This window comes from Mustela nigripes, chromosome 17 (genome assembly GCF_022355385.1).
Source record: "Mustela nigripes isolate SB6536 chromosome 17, MUSNIG.SB6536, whole genome shotgun sequence".
NCBI classification, from domain to species: domain Eukaryota; kingdom Metazoa; phylum Chordata; class Mammalia; order Carnivora; family Mustelidae; genus Mustela; species Mustela nigripes.
In genome coordinates, this window is record NC_081573.1 from 33,668,233 (window position 1) to 33,690,583 (window position 22,351).

The window sequence follows — 22,351 nt, forward strand, 5'->3', positions numbered from 1 at the left end:
AGTGACTAGTTGCTGGCTAGTTTCAGTGGCTTCCATCCGTCATCTTCGAGGGGGAGGGGGGTGGGAGACGGGGAGAGAACTTCCACCCATTCCAAAGGACTGGAAATCCCCATGGGGTCTGAATGCCACGGCAGGAATTTAAAATAATTTGACTTAGTTTACCTTTGTTGAGAGACAGCTATGTGTGATGAAAATGAAAACAACAGGACCGAAATGTAGTCACTCATGTCAATTCACCAAGGCTTACACCTGACCCTCCCACCCAAGAATGTAATCTTTAACCCAGTGGATGTGGGAATTTCCTGGTCAGCACTAGACTTACTGACAGACCCCTTCTGTATACCTCAGAAGGGTGACCTTGCCTAAAAGGGCATTCTTTGCTAATAATTTCCTTCCCTCTCATTCCCTCTCTGCCTTTAAAAACCTTTATCTGTAGCTTGACAGAGTTCGTTTCTGTTTGCTAGACGGGATGCTGCCCGATTCACGGATGACTAAATAAAGGCCAGTTTGAGCTTTTTATTTACTCTGATGAATTTTGTTTTTTAACAGTGCTGAGCACTGAGCTGTACGGTTGGTTGCCTCTGGTTTTATGGAATCCTCTCAACCACATAGCCAATGCTATAATCCCATTTCACAGATGGAGAAACCGAGGGACTATGTTTTAAGAACGGCTGGGGGAGGCCCCTAAATGAGTAGGGGGCAGCTGTGGGAAGATGGCTTTGGGGTGCTGGAAAAGGCAGGTGCTCCAGGCCAGGAGCCGTGTTCCCAGTCCCTGAGTGACCTTGGGCAGACGTCTTCCCTTCTCTGGGGCTCCTCCCTGGGAGGAGGGTGGGCTGGCAAACGTTCCAGCACCAAAGCCACGAGGGAGTGAGTGGAATAGATGGAAGGGATGACTCTTGAGATTCTGCCTGCTGAAGGCCTGGGCCCCGAACGGGTAACTCCAGCCTGGGGCTCCGGCTTCGCTGATCACAGGTCATGTCACAAATGAGGGCGGCAAAAGAAAGACGATTACTGGCTGGGGGGCAAGGGTGGGGATGGGGAGTGACTGCTAATGGGGCTTTTTTGGGGTGATGAAATATTCTATAATTAGATTATGTTTACGGTTGCACAATTCTGCAAATAAATTAAAAACCATTGAGTTTTACACTTTTTTAAAAAAAGGATTTATTGGGGCACCTGGGTGGCTCAGTGGGTTGGGCCTGTGCCTTCAGCTTGGGTCATGATCTCAGGGTCCTGGGATCGAGCCCCACATCGGGCTCTCTGCTCAGGAGGGAGCCTGCCTTCCCTTCTCTCTTTGCCTGCCTCTCTGCCTACTTGTGACCTCTCTTTCTGTGTCAAATAAATAAATAAAAAACCTTTAAAAAAAATGATATGTATCTATCTGTTTTAGAGAGAAAGAGAGAGAGCAGGGGCAAGAGGGCCAGAGGAAGAGGGAGAGAGAAACAGTCTCCAGACTGAGCGTGGAGCCCACTGTGGGGCTCAATCCCACGAGCCCAAGATCACAACCAGAGCCAAAACCGGAAGTTGGACCCCCAGGTGCCCCACATTGTACAATTTCAATGGGTGAATGTTATGGTATGTTAACTATATCTCAGTAAAGCTGCTTAAGAGAGAAAGGAAGAAAAGAAAGGAGGAAGGAAGGAAAGGAAAGAGGGAGAGAGGGTGGGCAGGAGACCGGCATGAAGCTTAGGTCAGAACTGCCTTTGGAATTTGTCTCCTGGGAGTGGGACCCCCAGCGCCCAGCCTGAGTCTCTCTCCTCCAAGCACCCACACTCCAGAGCCTAGGGTAGGGGTCTGGAAAGACACCCAAGTGAGAGGCGATGGCTCCAGATTCTGACCAGAAGTGTCAGGAGCTCTTGGTGTCCTCAACGGTGAAGGACCCAAGTCAAAGAGCAGGTGTGGGCCTGCGGGAATGGGGAGGCGGGGGTGGGGAGGTCCAGAAAAGGGATGGAGGCCAAAGCAGGGGCAGCGTCCAGGAGAAGGAAGAGGCCCTGAGTTGGGGCCCAGTGCTGCTCCGACTGGGAAGGCCTGGAAGCAGCCCCTGGCTCGCAAACATGAGGCCAGCCAGGGGCTCTCTCGGTTGCTTGGAGACATTGTGGCACGCCAGAACGCCCACATGAGAAATCCCTGCGTCTCCTGGGCACCCCCCACCTGCCCCTGCAAACTGGTGTAGCTGTCTTCTTGGCAGCAGTGGGGGACACAGACAGATGCAGCTGTCCCGGAAGCCGTGTCAGCCCAGACTTGACGCCAGGCCAGGTGCACAGGTGCAGGGGACCCAAAATGAGGGCCAAATTGGCCAGTAAGAGGCTGGAGCTCAGTCCGCTCCTGCTGTTAGGGCAACTTACTGTTGAAAGAGGGGACGGGTCTGGGAGGCACGGACTCCCTTCTGAATCTCTCCTTACAAGCACCTCTCCTAGACAAACCTCACCCGGCAAACATCCTCTCTGCACCAGCCGCCTGGGGCACATGGCACTGGATGCCCCAACCATAAGGGAACGGAGGAAGCCCCATCCCGCAGACGATAACAACTTTCCGAGCGTCCTAGCTGTCAGGTCACACCCATATGCCTGCTGAGCACCTGCTTGTCAAGAATTGGGATTTTGCTCTGTTGGGAAGCTGACCCCCAGCCTGCGACCTGCTCACGACCGATAGCTGCCGGCAGCTGGCAACCTTCCACCTAGGTGCGTTCAGTCCCCTGCAGCGGACTTCTTCCAGGGAGGAGACCCAGATGCTTCCTTGGCATAAAAGCCATGCTATGCCTGGCATACAGGATGGCAGAGGCTGAGGGAGTGTACCCCAGCCCCGGGCTGAGGGTCCTGGCCTTCTTCTTTCTACCAAAGGGTGCGGGTGCTGTTGGCCATGCTCTGTAGGGTTGACCCAGGCAGGCTGGCTCTAGAGTCCAGGTCTCGAACCACTGCACCATGCTGCCCGTCGAGGGGACTGCCAGTGGGGTCCTGGTCATTCTCAGCATGCATTCAACACTGTTCAGCGACCACTGGCAGCTGACCTGCCCAGCCCTTGCTCTCATTCTTGCTCTCCAAGACACCTGTCTCTGTTCCTTCAGTTTACCAGGTGTCTATGCCTTCCCACCTTTGTACCTCCAAGATGACAGCTCATTCTCCTTGGGAGCCCGACAGAAAGGATCCTCCATCAGGTCTTCCTGACTCTACCGAGCCAGAACCCCACCAGGACCACTGACCCTTCCCTTAACTCACTTAGTACCCTGGGTTGGAGTTTATGGGGGACTTATCAGTCTCCTCCATTAGACTGGAGCTCCCGGACTCAGGCTCTTATGCTGTGTGACCTTGCATAAGGCATTTGACCTCTCTGAGCCTCGATGTCCTCATAAATAGCAGCCACTGTGGCTAATATTAGTGAAGTATTTATTGTGTTCCAGGCACTAGGTGCTAAGTACATTATATACATGAGCTCATGTAATCCTTATAGCACCTGGGAGGTGGCTACTACTCGCCCATTTTACAGATGCAGAAACCATCACTGTTGTCAGGATCGTTACGATTAACATGATTGCCAGGCTTTGACCCGAAGCCTAGCACTGCAGCAGATGCTCAAATCCAGTTTCTTAAGTTCCAATGTGGTGACACTGGGAGGGAACTTGGAGAGAAGAGAGTTGCGGCAGAAACCGTGCCCTGCATGTGCTCTGGACTGCTCAGGCCTAGCCCTGTCCTGGCTGGGGTAGAATATCTCTGGAGGCTGATGCCAGCAGACAGTGCAGACTGTGGAGGCTGGGGGCCTGGGGTGGTTTTTGTGGTCCAAGCTCAAAACCCTAGGGAACTCTAGGACCTACCCTCTCAACTTTCCTCAGAAGCCCTAGGGGCTACTTTGCAAGGGTCTTCGCCCTTCAACCCCACTGGCGGAGCTGCGACCCCATCAGAGCTCCCGGCCTGGCTGTCCAACATGGATGCTTGAACCCCTTCACCAGGGAAGCTGGGGATACCTCCAGAATGGGTGCTGCCCCTGATGTTGGAAACACCAGCTCCAAAAATGAAAGTGGGGAGAAACACTGCATTTGCCACTGGGAAGAAGGGGCATCGTCACTGTCTCAACGGTGCCCAGCCTGGTTTGTCCCACAGCCGGGCTGCCTGGGTTCATGGCATCACAGTGCTCTGGCTTACTAAAAACACCCCCATACCACCACCACCCCTTTCCTGGCCCCTTCCCCCACCAGGCACACAGGCAGTGCTTGGCATCTGGGTTAAATCTGTGCCCCGGGCCCCAGGCATCCACTTGTGTGACAGACTCGGCAGGGCTTCCCCTGCCCAGCAGGCTGGTTTTTCCATCCTTGAACTTCAACTGGGGTGGTCAGGAGTCCTGTCCTTTCTTCCCCTGGGACCTCCAAGTCCCTCAATATAAATGACTGGACACAAACAGGAAGGAGCTGCTACTAATAGTCATTTACAGATGTGCTTAGCGCCGGCAGGGCGGAGGGGAGGAGGGCGCCCGCTGCTTCCCATAGCTCCTTGCGCCCTCAAAACATCCCCATTTACAGGTGAGAAAACTGAGGCCCTAAAGGATAAAGTGGCCAGTCCAAGGAAAGTGCCAGAACCAGGCATCCTGAGGCCACTTCCGTCTCCTGCCCACCTGAAACCCAAAGCCTAACTCTCTTGGTCCCAAACTCAGAAGCCATGCTGGGATCCCAGGGAAGGCAGGGCCTCATCCCAGAAGCCTATCTCACCCTCGATTCCTTCCAAAGGAGGCCTCAGAGGACCCACGTTCAGTCACTGAACAGAAGCTGGGCAGACGGCAAGGGTTCTGCCTGCCACGGGGGAACCTCTGGTCTCAGTGAATCACAGCTGACATTCTTCATCTACGAGTTACAAAACCACAAGGGGCTGTGGAGTGACAGCCGGCTGCTCTGTCTGTCAGAAGAATGTTGTTGCCAGACAGGTTCATGAGGCATCTGCCAAGCTGGACTCCAGAAACCAGACCAGGGCTCTTGCCACACTGGGTGGCTCCCAGGAGGCCTCGGCTACAGGGCAAGCCACCACCCCTCCCCAAAACCTCGGCATAACCGCCAAGATGCACGGGAGCCAGCCACCCCCGCCCCCGACGGGCAGCCAACACATCCATGGCCAGGACAGCCACCCCACTCCACGCAAGCCTGGAGGGCAGAAGGGTGGCAGGCTCTCCCCCAGTCGAGCAGAAGTGATGAGCAGGATAATAATAACACACTGCCCAGATGCCAGGCACCGCCCTGGACACTTTTTTCTGGATTATCACATGTATGGATTTTCCGGGGTCTGCTGAAATGAATTATCCCAATCTGGATGGTTTGAACAGCAGCAATGTAGTCCCTCATAGTTCTAGAGACCAGAGGTCCAAATTCAAGGCATTGGCAGAGCCATACCTTTTCTGCAGGCTTTAGGGAAGAACCCCTCCTTGCCTCTGGGGTACGGTGCCTTGTATAGTGGTGCCTTGGGGTACGGTGGGGTACGGTGCCTTGTATAGTGATCACTCTGATCTATCTCTGTCTACATGCTGTTCTCCTCTTTGTGCGTCTGTGTCTTTTTGTCCAAATTTGTCTTTTCTTTTAAAGGCATCGATCATATTGGATTAGGGCCCATTCTAACCTCCTGTGATCTCTTCTCAATTACCTCTGCAAAGACCCTATTTCTGAGGAAGGTCGCAATCACGGCTCCAAAAGGAAAATGAATTTGTAGGAGACATTATTCAACCCTGTATATCACACATAATTCTCCCAACAACCCCAGCACTGCTCTTACCATCATCTCACATGTAATAAAACAGGCTCAGAGAGGTTAAGCATCTGCCCCAGGTCACACAGCCAAGACAGGAACCCAGTCTCTCCGATTCTACAACTCACACTACTCTATGCCAGCCATCATCCTCCCTGGTCCAGCAGTTCTGTGGGCACAAAGCTTCTCCTGGTGGTCCTCACACTTTCTTCCTGCCACAGCCTTGAGTGGCCTGGCTTATAGTTTACAAAGGAAAAGAAGGCTCCCTTAGCTAACTTGACCAAGGTCGCACAGCTAAAGGATGGCAGACCTCTCAAACCTAACAGGCCTAGCACATTCCCCTAGAGAGGCTCCAAATGGGGGTCTAACGGGAACATTCTGAGACTTGGCTAAGCCAGTGAAGGCTATTTACCTAACGTGATCAGTGCCCATGCTGTGTTTACTTCGGCCACACTTGCCAAGCCCATAAAAGGCATTGTAAATCTGCGGCTTAAATTTACCTCCTCGGGTTTCAGCCCCTCGTCCTACACTGTGGTCTGCCAGCTACGAAGTCAGCTGTTGGAGTGGTTACCAAGCGGAGGAAAACCAGGTCAAGACCACAGAAGGGCTTCCCAGCCTGTAGGTGAGCCGTGGAGCCTGGCAGCAGCAACAGAGAACAACGCAGTGGGCACCGTACCCCCAGTTGCTCCCAGACAAAGGGGCTCACGATACCAATGCAGCCTGCTGTTGGCCACGTGCCGGGCACTGGTCCAGGCACAGTCTAGCACTTTCTGATAATCTTCACAAATGTCCCACGAAGTAGGCACTACTGGTTCCTCCACTTCCCTGGAGGAGACTGAGGCTCAGAGGAAGGTCACTCTCCTGGCAAGTGGCCAAGTCAGGACTCGGTCCCAGGCCTGCCTGAGTCCAGAGCCCTGTGTTGGTCTCTGCAGAAAGTGCTCTCAGGGACTTTCAAGTTTGCACATGTGGCCACTGTGAGGGGAGCGCCTTTAAGCATACAAGGGGTGTGGAGGACTAGAGGAGGATTTGAGAGGAAGACAGACCCAGGACCAACGGGCCGAGTGAGCCAGTTTGTTCTTGGCAACGTAGGGCAGGGGGAGGACACAGCTTGGCACAGGCAGGGAGGTGGGAGCCTGGGGGGCCTCTCTTCTGACCCACCATGACAGTGAGAGAGGTCCTAACATGAAAATCAGAGCACATCACCTTCTGACTTTAAAACCCCCAGTAGCTTCTGATGGAGCTACGACAGATCCAAACTCCTTCCTGCGGTCAACAAGGCCCTGCGGGGCTGGCTCTGTTGATCTCCTTCAGCTTAGCTCAGCTCTAGCTGCATAGGCTTCCTTCTTGTTCCCCACGCATGCCACCAGGCCTTTGCACTTACTGTTCTCCCTGCCTAGAATGCCATTCTGCCAACTCTGTGCATTCTGGCTCCTCATCCTTAGAATCTCAGCTCTACTGTGCCCATCTCAGAGTGGTCTTCCCTGGCCACCAGTCCAGCATCAATGGTCCCATTGTTGTCTATGTAATCCCCCCGTTATCTTTCCTTCATAGCACTTGATGCAACCTGCAGTTGTCCTCTTTATTTATTGTATGCTCCTTAATTGTCTCTTTCCCATCAAGGTAAGGACTTTGTCCTGTTCCCTGCTGACCCCAGCACCTGGCACAGTCCCTCCTGTGCAGGTGTTCATTGGGTATTTGGCAAATGAATAAATAAATGAATTCAACAGAGATATAAAGCCACAGACAGACCACCCAAAGAAAGCCTGGGAAAATGGGGCACCTGGGTGGCTCAGAGGGTTAAGCCTCTGCCTTCTGCTCAGGTCATGATCCCAGGGTCTTGGGATGGAGCCCAGCATCGGGCTCTCTGCTCAGCAGGGAGCCTGCTTCCTCCTCTCTCTCTGCCTGCCTCTCTGCCTACTTGTGATCTCTGTCTGTCAAATAAATAAATAAAATCTTAAAAAAAAAAAAAAAAGAAAGAAAAGAAAGCCTGGGAAAAGACCAGACCAGCAGTGGGGACAGCCCGGGAGTAGCCCTGAAGGCTGAGGCCTGAGCAGAAGCTGCTGGAGAAATCCTGGGGAGGCGAGGAGTGTGTAAGCCACGAGGGGATGCAGACCAGGGCAGAAATGGGCAAAGGGAGGCTGTTTCTCAAGGGCAGTGCCCACCAGAACTCGTGGCCAGCCAGTTGGGAGAAGAGACCAGAGAGAGTCTGGTAAGAGTTAAGGGTTACTTGGCAGGACAATAAGCAAAAGCTAAGCCCCCAAACATGCTGCCTCCTTTTACCTATTCATTCATCCATGAGGATCAAACAGCTCTCTGTGGCTGCCAGTGAGGAGAGCTGCTCTGGGGGAAGGTGGGCAGGGGGAGGAAGCAGGAACCAGGACAGGGTCAAGGAGGGTCAAGGCGGAGGTAGGGGATCCTGGGGCTGCTGGGCCTTGAGTCATTTACCAGAGGAGAGTGACCAGATTCCCCCGAAAGGAAGCAGAGACAGAGGGAGGAAGGGGAGCCGGCTGTCCCTCTGCTGCTCCAGCTCTAGCCACAGACACGGAGACCTGACCAGGAAGGGTTCCTTAGTCCAGGCCCGCCTCCAGCCGGGAAGGAGGACTTGGATCAGGGCTTGTTTAAACTCAAAGGTGAATTTTCACCCTGCGATTCTCTGCAATTTCTCCGAGGCTCTGGAAGCTAATTGCCCCCTTGTGTCTTGGCCTGGGGAGCCCTCAGGAAGTACAAGGGTCAGCCTTTCTCTCTGTAGGTGCATGGGGGAGGGTTCTAGGTAAGAGATAGCTGGGATCTTAACAATAACTTGCTGACCTCATTGCTCCAGAATTTGAACAGAAACAACATTGGCCAATAAAAGACAGAGAAAATTCCACCAGGGTACAATGTCCTAGTGTGGGCTCTGGGGTTAAAATGTGAGTCCACCTCTCACCAGCCGAATGACCTCAGGCAAACCCCTAAACCTCACTGAGTCTGTTTCCTTTCGTGCAAAATGGGAATAATCCTATCCCGCATCTTTCAAAGCACTGTTGAAGAGATGAACGAGATCATGTATGTGAAGAGCCTGGTACACAGTAGGTGCTCAATACATGATAACACGTACACAGGGCCAATCATGTGCCCGGCATTGCGGAAAGATCCTGCATTCTACACAATAACTGGCTTATCCTCTTCAAAAATGTCAATGTCATGAAATACAAAGAAAAACTCTGGAATTGTTTGGGATGGAAAAGAGACTCAAGGGACCCAAACACCGAAGGTCACACCTGAGCTTGATTGTCCTTGGCCGTAAAGGGCATTACTGGGGTAATTGACAAAACCCCAATACAGGCTGTCGATTAGACCTGTAGCATGGTCTCAGTGTTAACTGGCCGGTTGTGATCATCACACATGAGTTACAACAAAAGAGAATTTCTTTTTTTTAGGAACCATACACTGAAGTATTTAGAGGTAAAGAAGTGTCATATCTGCAGCTTTCTCTTACATTTCCGAGAGAGAGAGAGAAAAATAAAGCAGATGTAAAGTGTTAACACCCATGGGATCTAGCAGGAGGGTACCTCTGAATTCTTTGGGTTATTCCTGCAACTGTTCTGTAAAGCCTGTAACTGTGAAAGCAAAAGAAGAAAAAAGCATGGCCTTGCCCTTGAAAGGATGCTTGCTTCTGGCATATTCCCCTGCCAAAGAAGAGCATGTCCCTCTGGTGGCAGGCTTCCAGGGAGGGTGACCAGACATCCGAGATCGCTGGGGACTGTCCTGGCTTTGGCAACTGAAAATCTGGCATCCTGGAAAATCCTTCAGTCCCGTGTGAACAGAGATGGGGGGGGGGGGGCGGGGGTCACCCTGCTTCCGGACCAACCTTGTGGCTGAATGCTGCTGGGCACATGACGAGCCTCTTTTTTTTTTTTTTTTAATATTTTATTTATTTATTTGACAGAGAGAGAGAGAGATCACAAGTAGGCAGAGAGGCAGGCAGAGAGGGAGTGGGGAAGCAGGCTCCCTGATGAGCAGAGAGCCCAATGCGGGGCTCGATCCCAGGACCCTGAGATCATGACCTGAACTGAAGGCAGAGGCTTAACCCACTGAGCCACCCAGGCACCCCACGATGAGCCTCTTTGTGGGTCCTGTGAGGCTCCCTGCAGCAGCGAGGGCCCTGAGGCCGCCCCTGGAACCAGCAGCATAGTGACTGGACGGAATACAGCCCGGATGCCTCGTCTTATCTTACTCCATGAGTGAAAAGAGCTGGGCCAGAGACTGACTGGCAGATTCTGGGATTTCGCCTCACAACAGGATATCAAAGCAGCCAAGTTGCCCTTTGCCTGGAGCACAACCAAGGCCTCAAGCATAAACGGAAGCCTACGGGGAGGCCAGGCCTGTCCCCTGACGCCTCCTGACCAGGCCTGCACTCGGCCTCAGGCACATAGTTAACCTGCATCTGAGACCTGCTCAGCTGTCCCCGGGACCAGCCGGAACCCAGCACATGAAGGACGGGTGGCTGTCAGTAACCGGAGCTCCGGCCCTGTCAAATGGGTGCCTCAGGGCTGAGGAATGCGGCCTACAGCACCGTCAGATGCAGCCGGGCCTGCCCGGCTGGTTGATGGCCGCCTGGAGCTGGCCCCGTGGGCAACCCAGACTGCTCCCTCACGGATGACCTCCCTGGGACGTTCCACCTGCGGGAGGTGGGGCAGAGACACCACTGTCAGTCCTCAAACATCACAGCACTGTCCCCTCCTTCCTGTCCTTCCCTCGCTGGCAGGCACCAGGCGCCCGTGCTGTGGCCTCCCGGCCTCAAAGGGCTCCGAGGAGGGTCAGTGGGTTTGCACACAGCTTTGAGCCCATCCATGAAAGCCTGGATGCCGTGATTAAGACCCAGATACGAGCTTGCCTGCAACGGGCTGCTCAGGGCGGCGCAAGCAAGACGCCACTCTGCTTAGCTCCCTCGGCCGCCGCGGAGCCAGCTGTGAGTCAGGCTTTGACTGCGGCCACCTTCTTAATTTAGAGAAGCGGCAGCTGCCCACCCAAATTAGCCACCCCCTGTCCGGCCCGGAGCCTGCCGTTCACTTGCCTCTCTCTGCTCAGGTTCTTTCGAAAGCCAAGTTGGCACGTCGCCCGGTGGGGCTGTATTCTTGTCAGACCGCTCGAATACATGCCACACACGTTCAAACAGCACAAAGTCCGGTGAAAAGTAAGAGTCCCCCTCACCCCTGACCTCTGAACCCCCCCTCCCCCATCTGCCTCCTCTGAGACAATCATTGCAAGCATGGCTAGGGGACCCTGCCCGGGAGACTTCCCATACAAGCTCTTGCGAAGAAATGTCCCACTGTCCCACAAATGTCAGCACAGTACGCACAGTGCTCAGTGTGCAGGCAGAGAAAGGAAAAACAAGCACACAAACTTTGCTTTTCTTACTTAACCCTTCTAGAGAGTCCTCCACACCCCATAGACACGTTGCCTCCCTAGGGCTGTGCATCTTCTGAAGGGCGGATGGACCCATCTGATTTAGCCCGTCTCTATCGATGGGTCATGGAGTCACTTCTAGTCTTTTACAACCACGAAACAGCTTCCAAAGGAAACGTCCTTGTAGCTGGATCTCGGCTCTCAACACGGAGTCGTACGTGTTCCTAGAGGTGGAACCGCTAGCGTTTTAAAATTTCGGATAGGAACCAGCAGCCCCTTTGAGAATCTGATGAAAAAGAAGACTCCTCTCTCCAGACAAAAACAAACAAACAAACAAACAAACAAAAAAGCACCAAAACCAAAACCACAAAAACCCTGCGCAATTATTTTGCATCAGATTTCTGAAGGGAAGTTCACAGACCTCCACAGTAGGAAGTCTTGGTACAGGGGAAAAGAAGATGCATAAGAAAGTTGCCTCTGACCACCACCTGTGTGTGTGTGTGTGTGTGTGTGTGTGTGTGAGTGTGTGTGCACACGCACGCTTCGATCCAGCCATCATACAGGAAGCAACCTGTTTGTTCTGCTGACAGCGGCGGAGACAGCTAGCACATTTGAGATCAGATTCCAGAAGTGAGATTCTTTATCTCGCTTCATCCACCAGGGTACATACCTCTCACGGTCGTCGTCACGCTCCTTGACCTCCGATTTCCAGAACGCGGCTGTGGAACAGGAGTGTTGGGCTGCTCGGGCCCTGGGCCCCTGGGGCTGGCGGCAGACCCCTCCCGCAGCTGCCGCCTCCGGTCTATGAAACTGGACCCCGTGTCTGGAAGGCTCTGGAGCTCACACGCTCAGTTAGGTATGAATATTTGATGCCAGCAGCCACTAAGGACGCGGGGTAACCGCAGTGTCCAGCAGAGCACCGTGCGGAGAGCACACACCGCATTTCTCACATTCAGGGCCCACAGCACAGGGAAGGGACTCCATGAGAGAAAAGCTAAAAGGAACCAGAACTGAGAACATCCTGTGGCAGGTTCGAGTCTGGTGTCAACATACTTGGGGGCTAACTTGGGTGCCCTTGGGTCGGGAGCTTCCCATGGGCAGTGACCACAGGCCACAGCTTGGAGTCCGGCTGGCTGTAAGCCAGAGGGCACTCCCCACAGTGACAATGCGGTGAGAGCTAAAGCCAGAGAGCCAAGGACCCTGACTGACAGCCCCCCCGGGCCACTCACCTTCCACAGCACCATAGCCAAAAATCCAGAGCCAAGCTAAAGAGCCACCCCATGCCTGAGAGAGAGGAGACAATCGACACCTGTTGTCCCTTCCCTTCCTTCCCCCTTCCCCTCAAGGTGCCGGGAGCTCACCTCTCCAGAGCCTCCTGCTGCCCGTACAACCCCTCACAGGGATGTTCGCGTCGGCAGCCCTCTGATGACATGGCTGTTTTTGGAGGCTGAGGAGTCATCGGCTTGGATCTTAGCAACGATGAGGCCTTGGGTAGCCAGAAACTCCCCTCCATTCCCTGAGCTACAATCCATCCCAAGGGCAGGGAGTGTTTCTCTCATACTGTGGAGAGGAAGGAACCGGGAACTCGAACTCTCATTTCTGGAACCCCATGTAAGTTCTAGAAAGTTCCATCCTGAAGGCGAAGGCATTCTGTCTTCTGTGGCTCATATATCAACAACAGCAACAAGATACCTAACATCTAGAGAGCGCTCACTACATACCAGGTAGCAAGGTAGCATCTTCGATGCATTAACTCATGTATACCCTCCTGATAACCCCTCAAGGTAAGTTCTAGGACTATTTCAGTTTTGAGTAAGGAACCTGAGGCACAGAAAGGTGAAGTACTTGCTCGATGTCACACTACTAACAAGTAGTGGGGCCTGCCACTTTGCCCATGGACCCCCCCTCAGGGGCTTTCCCTGTGAGCAGCCATTTAAGGAGAATGGAGGAGAAAACAGTTCGGTGTCCCTCCCTCCTCCTCCCAGTTACCTTTGTCCTCATGACAGAGCCCCCGCCTGTGCCTGTCACTGAGCAAGGGCTTTACCTGCGTCATCTCATATCGCTTTTGCAACTGCCCTGTGAGGTAGGAAGTATGGTTCTGTCCCTGTCCCAGGGGAGGAAGCCGACATGAAGCAAGGTGCCCAGCAACTCAGTGGTAGAACCGGGATTCCGCCCAGAGCTGAAGCTTCCTTCAAGGCCAGGCCTGCGCTGGGCACTGCACGAGGCAGCCCACGTGCAGACGTGGCCATGAGGAAACGGAGTGGGGGTGGGGGGATGGCCAAGGAGGCATCGTGGGCGGCAGGAGGGAGGTTTGCGGCAAAGTCTTGTCTATGTCTCTGCCAAGAAGATGTGCTGGTAATTGTCTCTCTGAGGGTGGCACCCCGAACAGACAGCCTCGGGTGGGGCGCAATGCCTCTGGGCTGGGGTCCAAGCCTGGGTTCTTGTCCCAGCTCTGCCCGGACAGATCCAGCCTCTTCCCGGGGCTGGGCAGAGGGCAGACTCTGCAGACCCTCTTGGTACTAATACTTTGTGATGCGGGATCAGGAAGCAGCATGGACCACATAAACCCTTCCACTTCCCCTTTAGGGACTGCCTGAGAAGCAGCACACTCCTCAGGGCTGTGACTCTGCGCCTCTCCACAGCAGGTCCCACAGCAGAGGGCAGGGACAGCAAGCACCTCTGAGCACCGACCAGATACCAGGTACCACAGGGCACCTCTATGCAAGCTACTCTATGATTAAAGCGGGGACCGCTGCTACACCCATTTTGCAGATGAAGAAACCGAGACTCAGGAATGTCAAACAACTTGCTCAAGTAAGCCCGAGGCCGACTTATCCACTAACAGCAGTGGATACCATGCTCAGGGACCACGGTACTTTTTGCAGGGCCCATGGAGCTGTGTTAATTTCAGTTAAAAATCAGAAGGAAAAAATAAGTTTTCAGGATAAAGGAAATGTTTTAATATATAACATTAATAGTTATCTTTATTATCAACATAGTATTAGATGTATTTTTAGATTTTTCTTTTTAATGGAGAAAAGGACCCAGAAAGGCAAAGGTGCCTAGAACTCATGAAAGTCATCATGGCACCCTGGGTAAGCAGCCCTTTAAGAGCCCAGATCTGTTCCTCTCCCAAGGCCAGAGCTGTCAAAGAAATGCCCCAGCCTCTCTCCTGGTGTCAAAGGAGCAGCACTGGGGGCAATCTTGGGAGCCACAGTGCGCACATGTCCCTGGGAGGGCCTCAGTCAGAACAGCCACCCGGCTATGGACACTCACGTGGCTGGCCACTCTCCCTGGTGGATGAGCTTCCCTGGGCTCAACTCCTGGCAAGAAACCATGGGAACAGAGGAATCACATCTCAGGGGCAAGACATTCATGAGGAGAAGATGAGGAACAAGGTGATTCCCCTGGAGGTTCTCGCTTGGGGGGAGCAGGAGAAGAATGACAAAGATCATCCAGAAGAACATTCTAGCTTTTCTTCTTCATCTGGCAGAAAACCAAAAAAAGCCTGGACCAGTGGTAGAAATTCTGTCTCTGAAAGTCCAGATATGGCCAAGGTGGACAGAGAGCCTTAGCTTTGGAGTCACGCAGGCCTGGGTTCTGGTTCCCACTCTGTCACTTAAGTTGGCTTTGTGACCTTGAAAATGTTTCTTTACCTCTCTGACTCTGAATTCCTTCCTGGAAAATGGTAATAGGAACAACCCCCCATGCCCACAGGGTTGCAGTGAGAATGCTTCCTGTACAGAAAATGCTTGCCATATAGAAAAGCAGTTGCAACTAAAAGCCAGAGGAATATTTATTTTGGGGGGAAAGAAAAAAACTGATCCCAGCATCCCTAGGGCCTTGGGTAATTGGTATGCTGTGAGCTTGCTTGAGACATTGATCTACTTGGAGAAGCCAGCAAAGCTGCCATTACTATGAGGTCAGCCTCATTTTCCCTCCAAGGCTTTGAGGGGACGGTTGAGATGGGAAAGAGTCACCTTGCTAACAAAAGAGGAGTGTCGCCTCCAATTAAAGCGTCACCAGAGTTGGAAATTCATCAGCCCCAGTGACTTAGCCGCACTTGAACCTTGCAAGTCCAGGATTACACAAGGTCAGGCAGAAACCGTGAAACAGGGCAGAGGTTTGAATAATGAGCAGACTTGAGGTTTCCTTCCTATGAGCAGCATTGTTGCCCAGCAGCTGAGCCTGCCTTGCACCAGGCTTGGTGCTGTAGTTAGAATTGCATTTGTGCACATCAGGGAGGCTGAACCCTGCTAACCCAACAAGGCAGCTAGCTTCTCCTGGTGTCCCCAAAGCCCAAAGCACTTGGCAGGAGGCCAGCAGCCTCCTCCTCTGAAGACAGCACCCCCAACCCCCTCCCCTAGAGCGGTGCTTCTCAAATTGCACTCACATCACCTGGGATGTTGTCAAAATTCAGCTTAAGATTCAGTGGGGCTTGAGATGCTGCCTCTCTGCCCAGTCCCCAGTGATGCTGATGCACGAAAGCGAGACCTTCCTCTGAGGCTGCCCTCCATGCACTAGACCAGGGAGCCCAAGCACTCTGTGCTCCAGAACTTGGCATTCAAGGCTGCCGGACTATAAACTAGATCCTTGTGATTTCCTTTTTTGGTGGGGGATGGGGAATGAGATAAATTAAATGGAAACATCTGTGGCAGGATAATTAATTGAACGTTCATTTTCACCCTTCCAGCAAACCCATATCCCAACATACACACCCATTTCAGGAAGCAAGACCCTTTGGTGCTCTCTTGCTACAGAGATTTTAAAATAATAACTATTTGGAGTAGTCAGATGCTTTTCTTTTAAAAAGAAAAGGCTGTGGATAAAGCCACATCTTCTGCTACCACCACTTCTCCTAACCTCCCCCCAATCTTAGGACTCCCCTGATCATGCTTATGGAAACTTTTTTTTTTAATTTTTATTTTTTTAAGATTTATTTATCTCTTTATTTGACAGAGATCACAAGTAGGCAGAGAGGCAGGCAAAGAGAGGAGGGAGTAGGCTCCCTGATGAGCAGAGATCCTGATGCGGGACTTGATCCCAGGACTCTGGGATCATGACCTGAGCTGAAGACAGAGGCTTTAATCCACTGAGCCACCCAGGCGCCCTGGAAACGTATTTTTAAAGAGGGATTTTTGCAGAATCATCTTGGAGTGGCTTTTTTTTTCTTCTATAAAAAAATAAGCCCAGGGCACCTGGCTGTTTCCGTCATTGGAGCATGCAACTCTTGGGGTTGTGAGTTCGAAACCCATGTTGGGTGTAGAGATTACTTAAAAATAAAATCTTAAAATATAGATAGGGGCCCCTAGGTGGCTCAGTCAGTTAAGCATCTGCCTTGGGCTCAGGTCACGGTCTCAGGGTCCTGGGATGGAACCCTGAAGCAAGTTCCCTACTCAGAATGGGGGAGGGGACAGTGGCCCTCCCCCTTCCCATCTGTGCAAGATGTGGTGGTGGTACGTAGTGATGATCCCACAGGGAGTTCGAGGTCTTCAGCCTCCCTATCAATGCCACCAGGACCTGCCTATAATTCCTGAGCATAGACAGCTCAGCCACAGCACTCTGGGGTCCTGAGGCCAATCACCCTAGGGGATTCTCTGCACTGTGGAGTAAAGCTGTGCACAGGCTGAGGCAACCAGGTAGAGCTGAGCCTCAGAGAAGCTTCCAGCTACATTCCAGGCTCTCTGGCTGCAAGCCTGCTGTACTTGGAAGCAGCCCCCTTGGACCACCCCCCACCCCAGCCCAGAGGACTCAAAGACTGGGACAGTTATGATGCCAGCATCAGAAATGATGATATAGACATACAGCACCCCTACCCGTGGCTCAGGTGAGTTTCGGCTCTGGAGACATCTAGAAGGCAGAGGAGCTCCAAAATTATTGAAAAGGAATTTATGGCCACCCCTCTTCAAGGGATCTGGGGGACAGAATTAGACACCATCAATGGCAATGTTTAATTCTTTTTTTAAAGTGTATTTATGTTTTAAGTTATATTTCCACCCAGCGTGGGGCTCAAACTCAGGACCCCTGAGATCAAGAGTCGCATGCTCTTCCAACAGAACCAGCCCGGTGCCCCTTTCAATATCAGTTCTGAAAGTGGTTTCACACCCCAGCACAGTCTTAGTTTAATGATGCTCAATATTTAAGAAAGCAGGTACCATTTTACTTTTAAAGTGAGACGTGAACCGTGGCTTAGAAACATTATTGACTACACCGTTGGATTAAAAAAAAAAAAAATCGCTAAAGGTTGCCATCTGTTCAACTAGTCGCTCAGTGCCGTCTCTCGATGGCCCTCTCCTTGTTTCAACTACCTACGCCATCAGTTTAGTTGCTCCCTGAGCAAACTGCACTCCCTGACATTATTTAAACATAGGAACGAATGGGTGAATGAATGAGGGAGGGAATGAGGGAATGAATAAAGCAAAGGTTATACGCACGGTACAGTTCATCCATTATTCAGTAAAACCATCACCTTGATTCTTTTGTTTTTTTTCTTTGAGTGTTAAAATTCTGAAATCCCTGGGACATCGGAATATCCCTAAGGTGCCATCAAGACAAGCCGTTCCCTTCTGGTGACTCTGGGCAGCACAGCACTCGCTCGCGCTAACCCGCAATGCTCGGGGCCTCGCCCCCTCCCTTTTCTTCCCCTAGGAAGTTCATCTAGGAAACAGTAGGAGATACCAGGCTGCGATAGTAGAGCTCAGAAGGATTTAAAACAAACAAACAAACAAACAAAAGGGCAACAGAAAAGCGTCTTCATTCCTCTCCTCTTTGCCAGGACTGACTGACTGGATCCCTGCAGGGCCCCTCCGCCCCCGTGAGTAAGACAGAAGATTCCCTCTTTTGTTCTAGCCACACAGTCATGGGAGAAATGCTGCCTCTTCCCTCCAGGCACTCTCGCGGATCTCTGAGTAGAGGATAAGCGATTTCATCATCAGAAGGTTTTGGCAACAGAAAAAAAAAAAGTCTTTTAAAAACAAAATTTAAAAATAATGAAATCACATCAGCTACTTTATCAAGAAGGGAGGGGGGAGTTTGTTTATTGCATCCCAGCTTGTTTTGAAAGAGGAAGCTGGAACCTATGGAAGCTGTTCCATAGAACAGGGGAGAACACACGTATGGAAAGTCAGTGCACGTATCTTCCAATAATGACAAGTTGACAGTACAATTTTCCTTGGTGGATCTTCTGGAATCCCCAGCATGAATATAATAAGAACTACCATCTACTGGGCCCGGACTACCTGCCAGCATTTTCCATGGCCTTCCTTTAAATTCTGAGACTAACCCAATAAGGTGGCACTACTCAGCCTGTTTTATGCCTACAGAAGGAGTAAGTGTCCAGCTCAAACTTCTGTGGTTCATAAAATTGATTTCAACCCAGGCACCCAGGCCACTCTGGACACCAGGGTGCCCCCACCCAGGCCCCACCCGTGGGCAGGCCACTCCTCTCCAGGGAACAGGAAGGTTGCAGATAGAGCCCCCCTGGTAGGGCTAAGAGCATTCCTTTTTCTCGATAAAGAGCTAAACTTCCTGATCAAACAGCTGAATTCGTGCAAAGTCAGAAAAGGAATTCGTGGTAGAGTCTTCTGTTCTTGGGCTGAAAAGTCCATCTCATTGAACTACCCCCAAAAAGGCACAGAAAGGTCACAAAAATGTCGACTCTCGCTCCAAAAGCATTCTCCCAGCTTTCCTCTCAGCCTTTTAAAGACATGTCATCTGGATGTGTAGTGTGTGAATACTGGTGAATGTGTGTGTGTTTGGAGAGGGGGACAGAGTTGGGGAAGCAGGCAAAAACTAAGGAATTCAATCAGCTCCGCAGGAAAGAAACCATCACAAGGGTAGCAGCCAACAGGAGCCAGTGTTGCCATAGCAACCATGTAATTGACATTTTCATTTTCCCAGCATTTGTTCTGGGCAGGTGTGGGAGACAGGTGTCCTCCGTGATATGCGAGGATGAGGGTGTGCCCATTTGCCCAGGTCAGGGTTCCTAACTGGGGGGGCTGGTACTGCCCCCCAGATAAGGTCCTTGGAATCGGGGTCTTGAGCAGTCAGTTTGGGTTTCAGGCTTTGGAGCACCCATGCCAGGCAGAACATCGTCTCAGAGGTGGGGGCAATGATACTCGAAGTTCTCCACGGCGTGGAGGCGACACTGAGATTGGGCTAGAGTATCATACAGGGAAGCTGAGGCAGAGCCCGGCTGGGACTCAAGACCACCGACCCCTAGTGGCTGTTCCACCTTGGCTGGCTGAACTAGGGTCCGTTAGGAGGGGTTGGGGGGAAACGTGAGGCACAGCCTCATCCCGTGGACAGAGAAGGACCATCTTTTGTGTATTTTCCGAACCAGGGGAGGCATTACCAGCAAATGGCTGCAAGGGAACAAAGAATGGGGACACAGGAGCGTCCTCGAGATCAGCCCTCAGAGACAGAGTGAAAGGCCCGTGTACCTGCAAGGGAGCTGATGTTTTGACTACGCACCACCTCCCAGCAGTCTGGGAGATGCGGAAGGCAAGTGCTCTGCAAGCAGCAATCCTCCAGGCGGCTGCGGCTGCGTCCTCGCAGCCTCCACGCGCGCGGAATACCAAACACACCCCGGGAGTTCCCGACGCCGCCACCTGGTTCCGGCCCTGCCTGCGCTTGTCTGCGGCAATTGCTCTCCCAGGCGAGGCTTCGCGCGGATCTGCTCCGAGCACCTGCAGGCAGCGTTTGCAGAGCACAGCTCCGCACAGCTCCATGGGGCGGGGGAGGGTGGAATATGGGCAGCCAGCAGATCATCCACTTGGGGACAGGCACCCTTTCTACTACTCTGATGACTTCCCCGAAAGGAAAGAACCGACTGAAATTGCCAAGGGTGCTGTGGTGGCCCTTTTCCAAAAAAGCAAAATGCTTTCGAGAAGCCCCTCCAGGTTGGACCCTATCACAGCTTGGCTTAATCCATTTCTTCACAGGTTTGGCGTCATTTTCCCAGTGGCTGGAACCACTCCAGCCCTTTTTAGTTACTGCAAAATCTCATCATAAAGAGATCGGTAGCAACGCTAGTGTGGTTTGAAAAACCACGCAGGTGGCAGGTGGTTACGTGAAGCACTTGGTGGGGTGGGTGACTGGGGTTAACGTGGCCTCTGGGCAATGTGGGCGTGGCCTGAAAACTCAGGTGGGGGCCTCCTCCAAAGAACTGAGAGCAGGGGCACCTGGCTTGCCCAGTCGGTAGAGCATGTGAGTCTTGATCTCAGGGTCGTGAGTTCAAGCCTCACACTGGACTGAGAGCTTTCTTAAAAATGGACAGGAGCCTTCTGGGAAATTATCTTTATTCTGGGGGGGGGGGTACCCCTCTCCTAAAATATTACAGGTTATTTGTAATTGTCTCTGTAACCAAAAGGCAAAAAACAAAAACTGTAGGTTGGAGACCTTGCTCTTTGTGAGTCCCTTATTTTATCTTAAATTCCATCAACATTTATTTTAAAGCACTGCCTGTGATTTGAAAATGTAGGCATTTTGGCTAATGTTATTATTTGATGCTTTGTACTTGAAGATAATCAAAGTGTTAGGTTTATGTACGCAAACTTATTTAGATCTAGATTTTGGATTTGTATTTATTTTTAATCTAAAATTGCATGATACGGGGCACCTGGGTGTTTCAGTGGGTTAAAGCCTCTGCCTTCAGCTCAGGTCATGATCCCAGGGTCCTGGGATCAAGCCCCTCATCATCGGGCTCTCTGCTCAGCAGGGAGCCTGCTTCCCTTGCTCTCTCTGCCTGCCTCTCTACTTGTGATCTCTGTCTGTCAAATAAATAAATCTTTTAAAAAAATAAAATAAAATTACATGATACTCAAGCGACATGTATTTGTCCATCAGACAGTTTCTCTGCTGTTTTAAGCACTTTCTTGCTCCTCACCATCTTATTCCATCAACAATGCCCTCTTAGCTGTCTTACAGACATTGCACGTTGACTCCCCCCACTGGATGCCCCCTCTGCAATCTATGTCCCCTCAGCCTTCCCCGTCTCAGTAAATGGTCACAGTTGCTCAAATCAAAATCCTGGAGCAAGACGTCATTACTCGAACCCACATCCCAGTTGTTAGCAAGTCCAAGGGGCCCTGCATGTCAGATAATGTCAAACTGGATCACCTCCCAGCCTCCTCATCCTAGAGGGCTTCAGAAGTGCCCTCACCAGGCCCCTGCGTCCCCAGTCCTCCCTCCCTGAGGCAGTCAGAGGGACCTGGTACAAGCATAACCTGTCACTTTATTCAGACTCGCATTCGACAAATATTTGCACACTTACTCTGGGCCAGCTCTGTCCTAGCAATTTCTTGACCTTGCTAGACCTTGCATGCTTGTCGGGCTGGGAACAAGCACCCAAATTAAAGAGTGAAATGTAGAAATGTGCTCTGGGTGCTCCCCATCTGGGCCACCCCTGCCCGCCCCCTCCCTGCATGCATGACCACCCTTCCTTCTCCTTGTCTCAAGGCCGGCTCCTGCCCAACCCCAGGTCTTAGCGATGTCATTCCTTCCCTGAGGCCTTCCCTGACCACCCCAGCTTCCCATTACCGGCCTTCTTACCGTGTTTTATTCTCAGCAAGGCTCTCATCACCATCCGAAACTGTTTCCTGTCTGTCTCAGCTATGGGGAATGCAAACTCCAAGAGAACCACGGTGGCCCGTCCATGGACTGGAATGGGGCCTGGTTTGGAGCAAACGTTCAATACATATTTGCTGAATGAAGCAATCAATCAATCAAGCAGAACTAGTTAACGAACTTGTAAATAATTAATGCGATCGGGGTCACAAACCGGGCCTCACTCAGAAACTAATCAACCCCGTCTCAAGCTCTGTCATTTTATCAACAGTAAGACAACCACAGTAGTAATAAAAACAATTCAATAATTCCATCTCATAATTCGATTCCCTAAAAACAGTTCAATAACACTTACACTTGGGCATTTATTCAAAGCCCTCAGCACTTACCACTTCTCTTCATCTCATGACAACCCAGGGAGAGATGGTCCCGCCTTCCCATTTGAGTAGGTCCAATCACGGATGCGTCAGAGATGCTTTGTGACTTGCCCAAGGTCACACAGCCAGTAAAGGGCAGAGCCCACACCTTCACACCAGGCCACACAACTGTAATCAAATTCCTCTCAAATAAAGGTCATGGACCACTTACTATGTACAAGAAACCCGGTAAGAAAAAGTTTCAAAGATTGATGGTCTCAGAGGCAAATTGAGATGTTTCAGATAAAAAGGTTTTTCAATGAA

At 51.7% G+C, this 22,351-nt stretch overlaps 1 protein-coding gene across 4 annotated transcripts in view; it reads right to left on the reverse strand.

Annotated features, from left to right (window-relative positions):
- KIFC3 (kinesin family member C3) overlaps positions 1 to 21,746 on the reverse strand; it is a 66,500-nt gene extending 44,754 nt beyond the window's left edge. The window contains exon 1 of one of the 4 annotated variants that reach the window (XM_059382262.1): positions 21,657 to 21,746. The gene's annotated coding sequence lies outside the window, so the exon portion shown is untranslated. The remainder of the gene's footprint in view (positions 1 to 21,656) is intronic. The other 3 variants (XM_059382260.1, XM_059382263.1, XM_059382264.1) reach the window with 3 other exon arrangements.
- Positions 21,747 to 22,351: the final 605 nt, after the last annotated feature.